This window comes from Kogia breviceps, chromosome 6, assembly GCF_026419965.1.
Source record: "Kogia breviceps isolate mKogBre1 chromosome 6, mKogBre1 haplotype 1, whole genome shotgun sequence".
NCBI lineage: Eukaryota > Metazoa > Chordata > Mammalia > Artiodactyla > Physeteridae > Kogia > Kogia breviceps.
In genome coordinates this window covers 60,615,215-60,626,076 of record NC_081315.1, presented here as the reverse complement: position 1 = coordinate 60,626,076, position 10,862 = coordinate 60,615,215, and the positions used below count along the sequence as shown (strand labels likewise).

At 38.4% G+C, this 10,862-nt stretch overlaps 1 non-coding gene across 1 annotated transcript; it reads left to right on the top strand.

The window, feature by feature from the left end:
• Nucleotides 1-10,521: 10,521 nt before the first annotated feature.
• On the top strand, nt 10,522-10,629 carry LOC131759095 (U6 spliceosomal RNA). The gene has a single exon (XR_009336422.1). It is a non-coding gene; the product is annotated as a U6 spliceosomal RNA (small nuclear RNA).
• The last annotated feature ends 233 nt before the right edge of the window (nt 10,630-10,862 follow it).

Below are 10,862 nucleotides of genomic sequence, written 5' to 3'. Positions count from 1 at the left end.
TTTGGCTTTCAACCATTGCTAAAGAAAATGACTAACCAAGTAGATTTTTTGTAAGCAATCTTGGACCTTGAGAGTCTTTAAAAATTTTTTTTTTGACTTCTCAGATCTTAACTCTAGAATTTGAATTCCTTACATTAAAAAAAGAGCTTGAAAAATACTCTTTTAAAATATACAGGGCTTCCCTGGTGGCGCAGTGGTTGAGAGTCCGCCTGCCGATGCAGGGAACGTGGGTTCGTACCCCGGTCCGGGAAGATCCCACATGCCGCGGAGCGGCTGGGCCCGTGAACCGTGGCCGCTGAGCCTGCGCGTCCGGAGCCTGCGGTCCGCAACGGGAGAGGCCACAACAGTGAGAGGCCAGCGTACCGCCAAAAACAAACAAGCAAACAAACAAACAAAAATACTAATTTTAGTCAACAAATCAGTGACATGCCAAGCTATATTGAAGGCTGAGGCAAAAGGAAAAAACAGTAATACTGCTTCTGTCTTTCCTTAACATTTTGATACTTTATTCCTCATGGATTTTTTGCACTAATTGTGACTTTTAAAAATCTTGCACAAGAATATTACTTATGTTGATGACAAGAGGTTTTTGGCAGCCCCTTAAATTTTGCTTCAAAGGCAAATGCCTTACTCACCTCGCTCTAGTCCCAACCCTGCACAAACCCAAATGTTTTAAAAATATTTTTCTTTTACTGAAAATATTGTGTAAAATAAAGCTTCAGCGAAAAATTCATTTTGGCATTCTTTTCCTTCATGAGTTCATTCCTAGCTTTACAATAACATAAATATTTGTAGAACACTTGCTTTTCATCTGATTGTCCCCTGTGACTGAGGGGTCACAGGAGGAAAGAGTAACCTGTATTTGGGTGATAGTTGTTGGTCAGCGCTTCACAGTGGGTGAAAGAGACCTAGGTAACAGCTTCAAGTTCTGGGGATTTCTTCTTTGTACCCTTTCGTCTCCATTTTTAGATGGATGTAAACTACAATCCTGGTAAGTCAGCATCTCTCCTGACTTTTCCTTCAGTGGTCATCTTAGGGGTTCTATACACGGTGTCCAAGAATTCAACTCAGCTCTGACACTATCTACCCGGAGATAGCATCAGATATCCTGATAGCATCAGGTTACGGGTTCAGTCCTACAAGACTCTCCCCTGACGCCTACATACTTCAGTTTCAAGCCCAGACTGCTACCTGTGTTTCTGATCAACCAGCCAAGCCACAGATTGGAGGTTCCAACGACCCCCTCCTTGAACTTCAGATGCCAATCAAAAGTCCAGGTTGATACCTGTACTTCTAAGTAACTGGCAGTAAACCAGAGGTTCCCACAATCCTTCCTCCAGTTTGATTAATTTCCTAGAGCAGCTCATAGAACTCAGAGAAACATTTTACTTACTAGATTACCAATTAATTATAAAAGGATAGAACTCAAGAACAGCCAGATGAAAGACATGCATATGGCAAGGTATGTGGGAAGGGGCAGTGCAGAACTTCTATGCCCTCTAAGACAAGTCACTCTCCCCAAATCCCCATGTGTTCACCAACTCAGCTCTCTGAACCCAGTCCTTTTGAGTTTTTAGGGAGGCTTTATTACATAGGCATTAAATAAATGGTCATTGGCAACTGATTGAACCTCCTGTTCCGCTCCTCTTTCCAAAGGTGTGGAGTGAGACTGAAAGTTTCAACCCTCTAATTACAGGGTAGGTTCTTATGGCAACCAACCCCCATCCCTTATTTTGGTCATCTGAATGACCAAATATATATTTCTTATAAATCACAATATCACAAGCTTTTAAAAGAAAAAGAAGTAGTGTATAAAATAAAATATTGTATAGCAGATAAATTATGTAATGAGAACTTGAATCAGAAATGGGTGTATCACTTTCAGAAGGCCTCATTTTTTTTTTACTTCTAAAATAAGATTTTCCTATTTACATAAAATATTTTTTGATTTGTAAAAATTCCATTTGACAGAATTTTTCAGGAATATATTACTTGCCCTCTGTATTAGTCTGTGTCTGTTCAGGAAAATATTGATATTTCAAACTGAGAGATACAAGTAACTGGATACAAAAGTGACAGAATGGCTGGAGGACCCAAAGGAAAGAAGTGAAGTAACACAGATATTAGTAAGTATACAAAGCTGCTACCACTTCTAGAATGGAGGAAGGACAATCACCCAGATCCATGGTCACTGTGTAGCTGAGGCTGCTGTAACTGCTGCCACTGGAACCAGTTGAAGGAAACCAGGAGCTCATATCACAACTGACATTGCAAGATCCCAAAGCCTGTAGCTATAGCTGCTGTGTTCTAGGAGCATCTGAAGCACCTCCTGTTTCTACCACATCTACAAAGAAATCTGAACAGAAATGTGGAGTCCATACTCCTGTGGAGGAGCTTGTACCTCTGCTGTTGTTTCCACGACTGCCCAAGGCACAGCCTACAAGAGAAAAGCACAAGAAATATATCTTGTGTCCTTTCAGTTTATATCTTTCCACCACCTCCCATTGTAGGAATAGGAAGCCAGCTAGCAAGATGGTGGGGGTGGATGGGAAATGCAGTTTCCAGGCTTCTAGCCCCCCATGACACAGAACAGAGCACAGAACAACGGGAATGGATAAAGAAAGAAAACAGATAAATGATATCACAACCCTATATATTATATAACTGGTAAATATTTTTTTCTTCTTCAAGCACTTTAAAGGGATAAAAGTTAAAATAATAATTATACTTGCAATATTATTTATTTATCACTTACATAATTATTGAATTCCTGTGCTTATTTAATTCCAGTTACCTAAGGGAGATCAGATACCAGTATGTGTTGTTTATCTCAGCCCATTCTCATTCCAGGGGCAGCTACTACAGTTGCAGGCTCTGCTCTGACCACCTGCAATACCGATGCTGACTGCCTGGAGTTAGACCACCAATCTGGGGTTTCCAGGGCTACCCTCACTTCTGAACAACTGACTACAAACTTGGGGTTCCTAATACCCCTCAGTTTTAATAACTGTCCAGAAGAACTCACAGAACTCAGGAAAGCATTATGAGAACAGTTTTATTAGAGAAAAAGAAAGAAAGATGTAAATCAGAACCAAACAAAAGAAGATGTGCATAGGGTGAAGTCCAAGAGGGTTCCAGACATGAAGCTTCCAGTGTCATCTCCAAGTGAAGTCAGAATGCATCACTCTCCCAGCACATCAGTGCCTAGCAACATGCACAGAATATTGCCAACAAGACAGTTCCTTCCAGCTTTAATGTCCAGAGTTTTACGGGGATTTCATTACGTAAGCATGATTGATTGAATCAGTGGCTACATGACTGAACTCCAGCCTCTCTTCCCTCCCTGGAAGTCCAGTTGATAGCGCATGGCTCAAAACCCCAACTCTCTAATGACATGGTTGGTGTTTCTGGTATGGTCAGCTTCATGATCACAAACTATTTAGGGGCCCACCATGAATAGCAAAAATACCCTTATTACTCCAGAAATTCCAGAAATGTAGAGGATACCTCTCAGGAACCAGGGAGAAAGGCCAGCCAATTGTTTATTATACAGGACTAGTTTTTTAGCCAATCCTTAACAAAATGGCAGACTCTTAGAATCTTCTTTCATGTCAATAAATGAGATCTGAAGTATTCCTGCAACAGAGCCAAATTGGCCTCTTCTCTCAGGGTTATTAGAAAGAGCCTCTGCACTTCTGTGACTGCCAGTTTCAACATGGACACATTCCATCTGCATCTAGGAACAAAACTGCCTTTAACCCCTATAATTAAACTCTGTTCAAAGCTTCTGTTTGTCTTGCCTTTGCCCATCCAGGTAGATCCCTTGGGCAATGACTGCTGCATGAATTTAGACTGAGTATCTTGATCCCCTTTGAACAACACAATTTTGGGCTGTGGTTACTTTCTACTCTCACTGCCAGTTCACCATTTAGGACCCAACAGAATGTATGCAGGTTGTGACAGAATAAAGAATTAGATTTCAGACAGAAAGCTTATCATTAATATAAGCTTGCCAGGTGTTTTTGAGAGAAGGAATTAACAGAAATTATTTTCTAACGGTATTGTATTGTAAAGAATCTTTCAAAATAAGTTAAAAAGTAGAGTCAGATATGATGATTTTCTTTGGCTGTTACTTCATTAATTCCTAAGAATATTATTAAGCTTTATAAAATGCATAAATGATTGCTTTGCTTGTTTTAGAAATCTTTTCAACTTTATGATCTGGCTGATTATAAGATTATTAAACTGGCTTAATATTACCTACTATTGGCATGATATTTTAGAAAATATAATAAGAATGCCAAATGTGGAATTGAAAAATAGGTTATCACTTCCCATCATCTTTGGCAGAATAATGATAACTTGGATTATTTCAGTGAAATTTCAACAGAGGGGCCTATAGTAAATTAAATTATTGCTCAAAATTGTTTAGTTCCCTCTAGTAATAACATACATCTATACTTTGCCAAGGCCTTGGGGTAGACAACGTGTATTTCCCTAACCCTCAGCCATGTGAGGATGTGAGCAGATGTGACATAAGCAGAGTAGGGAGATGTGCTTGTGTCTGGCCATGGCTTGTGTGCTTCTGCAGTTACCGTGAGAAGAACTAGTCTTGGATAGCTAAAGCAGTAGCAGCCTGGACCCCAGAATCATCACACATGGAGGAGACCTGAGTCTAACCCACAGCAGCGACTAGAGGAGACTTGGACCCAATCCCCAGCTTGGAGCCAAGACCAGCTGAGCCCAGCTTGGTCAGCCAAGCCCTAGCTGACCTACAAACACACAAAAGAGAATAAAGGATACTTTAAGCCACTGAATTTTGTGGGGTGATTTGCTAAGTGGTATTATTGTGGCAATATTGACTACTGCAGAGATTTGTACCCGGAAGTGGGGTGCTGCCATAACAAATACTTGAAATATGTGACATCCTTTTGGGGATAAAGTGGCAGAGAGCAAAGAAACTTTGACAAGAATCTGGAAAAATGTTATCTGGTGTCAAAACATTTGGTAAAACTGTCACCTCTGACAACTCCAAAGAAAGAAAAGAGGTATCTATTGAACTGTCAGCATTGGAGAAGATTTCCAGCCTGAAAGTTGAAAATATGCTGACTGTAACCAATGCATTTGATAAGGTCCTACAATATTGAGATGAGCTCAGAAAAGAACTCACTGGTGAGCAGGAATAAATGACTTGTTTTAAGCCACTGGGTTTGGGGGTGCTTTGTTACACAGCATTATTGTGACACTAGTTGACAGATATAGGACCTAAAGTTTACATTAGTTTTAATCCAACATCCCTATGGTCTTCCTTCCTTATACAAATTTTGGCTAATCTCTATGCTGGATGTTATGAGGAATACACAAAAGAATTATTTAGCTTAAAGAATTTTTAGTATTTGTGGGTAAACTTTATTTTCAGTTGAAGTAATTTAAAATATTGTATTTAATCAAAAGATGGTTAATAATTTTAAAATATCAATGATTTTATAAATACAAATATATATTACATATATATTTTTTAAATAGGCTCAAACATTCTTACTACAAGACATATTTTAAATAATGAAGAGTTGGTGAAAACTCTGAATAATTCAGTGATTAAATTATATTATATTTATTAGTTTTGCATTTCTGTAAGAGAATAACAAATATTCTTCTGTTTATTTTAATTTCTGGTGAATGCACCTCTGACCAAATTAAGACATCCTGCACTTGAACTAAACCAATATGGCCACTGTGATTAATTTGGTTTAAATCACAACTGGAGTCTTAATTCTAGAAAGAGACCTCAAATTCTAGCATGGTACAAGCCAACAAGGTTGCACTGCCAGGGTTAATGTTTATGTCTGTGACCTGGCCCGGTATATTATCCTCAAATGAAGACCAACTAAAAGCAGTCTAAACACAAGATGGGCTGCCAGAGTAGATTTCCAGCATTACAGCAACTTGTACATATTTATTCACCTAGGTTGTCTGATTAAGAAAGAGTATCTATATCCATAAAGGGCAAATCCCTGGCATGCAATGATACTAAAAAGTTGTAACATCATGAGAATATGAACATGATTATTATGTGGTCAAGTAGTTCATCATCTGACAGAAACAACAACAAAATCCACACCTTATATTTGCTTAGGAAAATTTTGTGCACTATCTCAATCTGTTTTTTACCCCCCCTTCCTCTGGTAGCCCATCCATCCAGAAAGAAAAATAAAAGTGCAACATGGACACAAACCAGAATAGAAAAGAAAAACCCTCACTGTTACAGGAATCCACATAGTAAACTTCAAATCTCAATTGTGTCAAACATTCCAAGTTGTAATACTTTAAAATATTTGCTCAGTGTATACATTCAAACATATCCCAAAAACTCATCCAGTAAAAATGATTTCTTATCCCTCAGTGAGCTTTCCAGTCTGAGTCATGAACCTCATAAGAGGGACACCTTACCACATGCCATAGATTTCTTTCTTTCTTTCTTTTGTAACTGGGAAAAATTAGTCTGTTTCCATTGCTTAACTTGCAGTTTTATTCCCTATGCCAAACCAGACCTTTGGCCGTCCTTTCCTTAAAAATATAAGCTTTCCTAGTATTAAGGACTTTGAAAATTATTCCACAAAAATAGGTTTATTATTCTTTCTCAGCTTTTGTTTTGTTTGGTGAAAAATGAAATATAAAGAAACATACTGTTTTTAAAGCCTCACTTTAATTTGTTGGGTGATGATGGAGCTAAAATATGTGCTGTCAATATGGAGTATGAAAAGTCAGGAGACATTTCCATATCAAAGAGACTAAATGTTAGTAAGAGTAAACTGAATGGAATCTTGGAGCAAGATTTGATTCTGTAGGATTCTGTTTGTGATTTTTAAAAATCCCTTGTTAATACCTTCCAGATCAGCGGAAATATTAAAGCCGAGGAAATTTGCATCCATCAAATGTGATGAGACCCACTGGCATCAGGGCTGTGGAATTTTGGGCTTCACTTGCCCTGGGAATTCAAAGGCTATAGCAATAAGCTATTAGCATATTTCCCACAGACAGGGCAGTGGAAGGACTGACTATTTAACCAGTGCCAAAACATCACATTGCACCTCCTCCACTTGAGAACTGAACCTGTCAGCTCCTAAATTGTGTGCATTTTCAAGCAGTCAGCACAGTGAACTGTCTGAAAACCATCACATCACCCCCATTCTTAAAGCAAATTGCTTTATCAATGTTAAGTTAAAGGATAATGTTATACATCCAGCCATATTTGGCAGACAGGAATCACGTGTTCCGTGTATGTTTTATCATTGACCCAAGAGGGAGGAGTGAGGACCACTGCTCACTTTTTTGGGGCATCAAGAGTGGTTGTTTTCTTTTCTTTTCTTTTTTTTAAATAAATGAATCCAAAAAAGCTTGCACTCAATTATTAGGAGAATCTGATGTCATCGCAAGAGAAACTGGTCAGGTTTCTATGGTATTTCACATCTGCGAGACACAGCAGTATTTCCAGCAGCTATTGATGCTGCTACTAAAATTAGGACCAGGAACTCCACAGCTTAAGCAACTTAAGCGGGTTTGGAAATAACATTTGTTCATGTTCTCTTTATAACGTAATGGTTTTGGTAAGTATAGTATGTGGAAGGGGCTCACTGTGGGATATGTTTCTACATACCTAGCAGTAGCCAAGTTCAAGGGGTATGATGCCTGTTTGAGATTTCTCAAATTCCACTTCACTGGGTTGGAATGCCCTGCCCCAGTTTGGCTCAGAGATGATATTTCCTCTGGACTAGAGTTATAAAGAAAGCAATTTAAAATGCATAAACCCAGTGCCTGAGCCATGCCATAGATACACCACCCAGCAGGGCATTCACACGAAGCACTGCCTCACTTCCTAACTGCTCAACTGAGGGCCTCATTCCCTTCCCAACTATTAATATTCATGTGAATTTGTACCAAAGGGTTCAGGCAGAATGAAAAGCAACATATTGGAACATCACAGAATACCTTGAAATTTCTAAGCCCCAACTTTCCCCAGAATATGCATTATGAAATGAAGAATCAGTGATGTTTATTTTACCTTAATTTTTGGTATAGTGAAAAAAAAATAATAATAGAATTAGGTGTCAGGAAGCCTGAGTTTTAGCCTTGGCTCAGACACCAAATAATTAGATAATTCAACCAATTTTTATATTTATGAACGTTCATATGCTTGTCACAGTGGTAATTGCCAGCATATAGAGGAAATTCACAGGCTTTGCTCTTACAAAGTCCATAGTCTAGTGGTAGGAACTAAACAGATACTTCGTTTTGGCAAGTAAGAACTTTACCAGTCTACAGATGCTATCAGTAAAGTGGAACGGTTAAGGTAGCTGATTTTTTTTAGCTGTGACTTTATGATTTGGTGTTAAAAATATATCTCACAACTCAAATATTTTCAAAACATACAAGGTACCAAGCACTGCGCTTTGTATTTTGCATGCATGTTGCTCCTTAATTTCCACAGGAACTCAACGTGTCTAGCTAGCTACTACTGTAGAGATGTTATGGAACTGGCCCAAGGTCGCACAGCTGGTTAGTGGCAGACCCAGAACTGGAACTGTCTCCAAAGGCCATCATGGTCTTACAGCTGATATAAAAACCACCTCAAAATAAGAGGAAACTAAGACTGTCCATCAGGGATGTGATGAAGATGGTATTATAGCCTGCAAGATAAAAAGTCATGACACATTTTCATGGTGGAACTGATGTGCTGAGGGGAAGACTGAGCAGAATCATTTCTAGATCACATCTGTTTAGAGATTAAGTACGGATATGTACTATTATATTTCATCATTTATATTTTTCCTATTAAATAATAATCAAGAGAAGAACGTGAATTGGAATGTGGTGGTTGGGAATCATAAAACACTACACACATTTACTGTTGGCTGGCTGAAGTAGAAACCATTTAACGATCCACAGAGGCAGCAGCATGGTGTCCTGGAAAGAGCCTGGCCCTGGGAACCCAGCTCTTGCCAGTGACTCTGCATTGCACTGGGAACTCATTTCCTTTAACTGGGATTCAGTGCTCATATCTGTAAAATGAGGACAATGGATCCAGTTCAGCTTTTAGCTTTTGTGACAGTTTTCAAAGGAATTAAGCTCCATGACACTGATGGTCTGACTTCAGAAGTAGAAAGCCCAATGTCCGCTAAATACATTCCTGTTAGAAACACTTTTCCTTTCTGTAACTCTCACGTAAACACACACACACATACATACACCTCCTCCTTCCTCTTCTTTATCCCCCCACCACCTTTCTCTGTCTCTTTCCTACCTGGCTAATCCCTAGTCATTTTTTCAGGTCTTAACTTGGAAATCACTGTGTTTGGGAAGCTTTCCCTGTCTCCCAAAGTCTTGGTTATGTGTCCACTTATCAACGTCTATAAAAGTACTATGTACTTCCTCCGTCACTGAGTTTCTGTGAGGGTTAGAGTATGTAAGATGTATAAGTTCTTGGAAGCATGCTTGGTACATAAAAGTACTCAATAGCTAACATTGTCATCACCACCATTATAATGATTATTGAACTTATGACACCCTGTTTCTTATTAGTCTCTTTGATCCTCTGTGTCCTCTACTAACTGTTAGCTTTGAGAGGGCTGGGACCATAACAGTCTGACTTGTTGCATCATCAGCAGCTTAGCACTGTGAATGACAAGAGTAGGTAAATGCATCCTAATTATTTAACGTTAAATTAGACAAAGCAATTTACTTGCGGAGACTTTCATTCATGCAACAAGCAAGTTGAGACTTTAAGCATATTCTCGTGGAATAGACCGAAGCATGTGATTTAAAATAACATGATGTTATGAGGGCTGTAGTAAAGTTTTGAATTAAGATTTATGGAGACACAGAAAAAGAAATAATTGACCTCTTCTGGGGGGTGATGTATACGAGAGTTGAGTTTTGAAGAACCAGAGTGATTTAACATAGCACATGTGAGGGCTGGATTATTCCATACAGGAAAAAATGGTATAAATAAAAACATAAGGTGGTAAACTGCATAATGGATTTCTACCACTGACTTCTTAGATCCTTAGGACAGTGCAAGGACAGACTTTTAAATGCCTTAAATATCATGCTGTTATACGGTGATACAAGGCTTTCCAAAAGCTTTTCCTTATCTCTTAGTCATTGCTCAACCCCCTGCAGTCTGTAAGCATTCACCTAAACTATTACATTGGGACATATTTTGACTTTAACATTTCCTCTTCTCCACCCTCTGCCCCCATCCAATCAATGACCAATCCTATTAATTCTACTTCCGGAACACCTCTCAAATTCAGATCAACATCTCCATTCTTTCTGCCACTAACTAAATTCAGGTCTTTAAAACATTGTCTACCTGATCTCCTACTCACAACATACACTTCACACTGTGGCCAGTTACTTTTGAAACATTGAACATTGATCTGATCCATTAAGCTTCTACTCTAAACTTTAAATCGAATCTGCCAGAACCAGATTTAATTTACTTTTAAAATAACATTTTGTGTGTTCATTTCAAGAGCACATGTGCTAAAATTGGAATGATACAGAGAAGATTAGCATGGCCCCCTGTGCAAGGATGACGTAAATTTGTGAAACATTAAAAGAATAGTAATAACATTTCGTGAGAAGAAAGTATTTTAGCAATGCTCCACATGCTAAAAGAGTCTGCATTTTCCTTTAATACTACTCTAATTATTAGGATCTTAATCAATGAGGTCATAATCAGTGGCTAAATTATCACAGATCTGGTGAATAAAATCAACCTTCTATGAAAAACATTTTAAAGGTTTACATGAACAATATATAACAAATATCCTCACAAATATAGTTTGCTATTAAAAAGT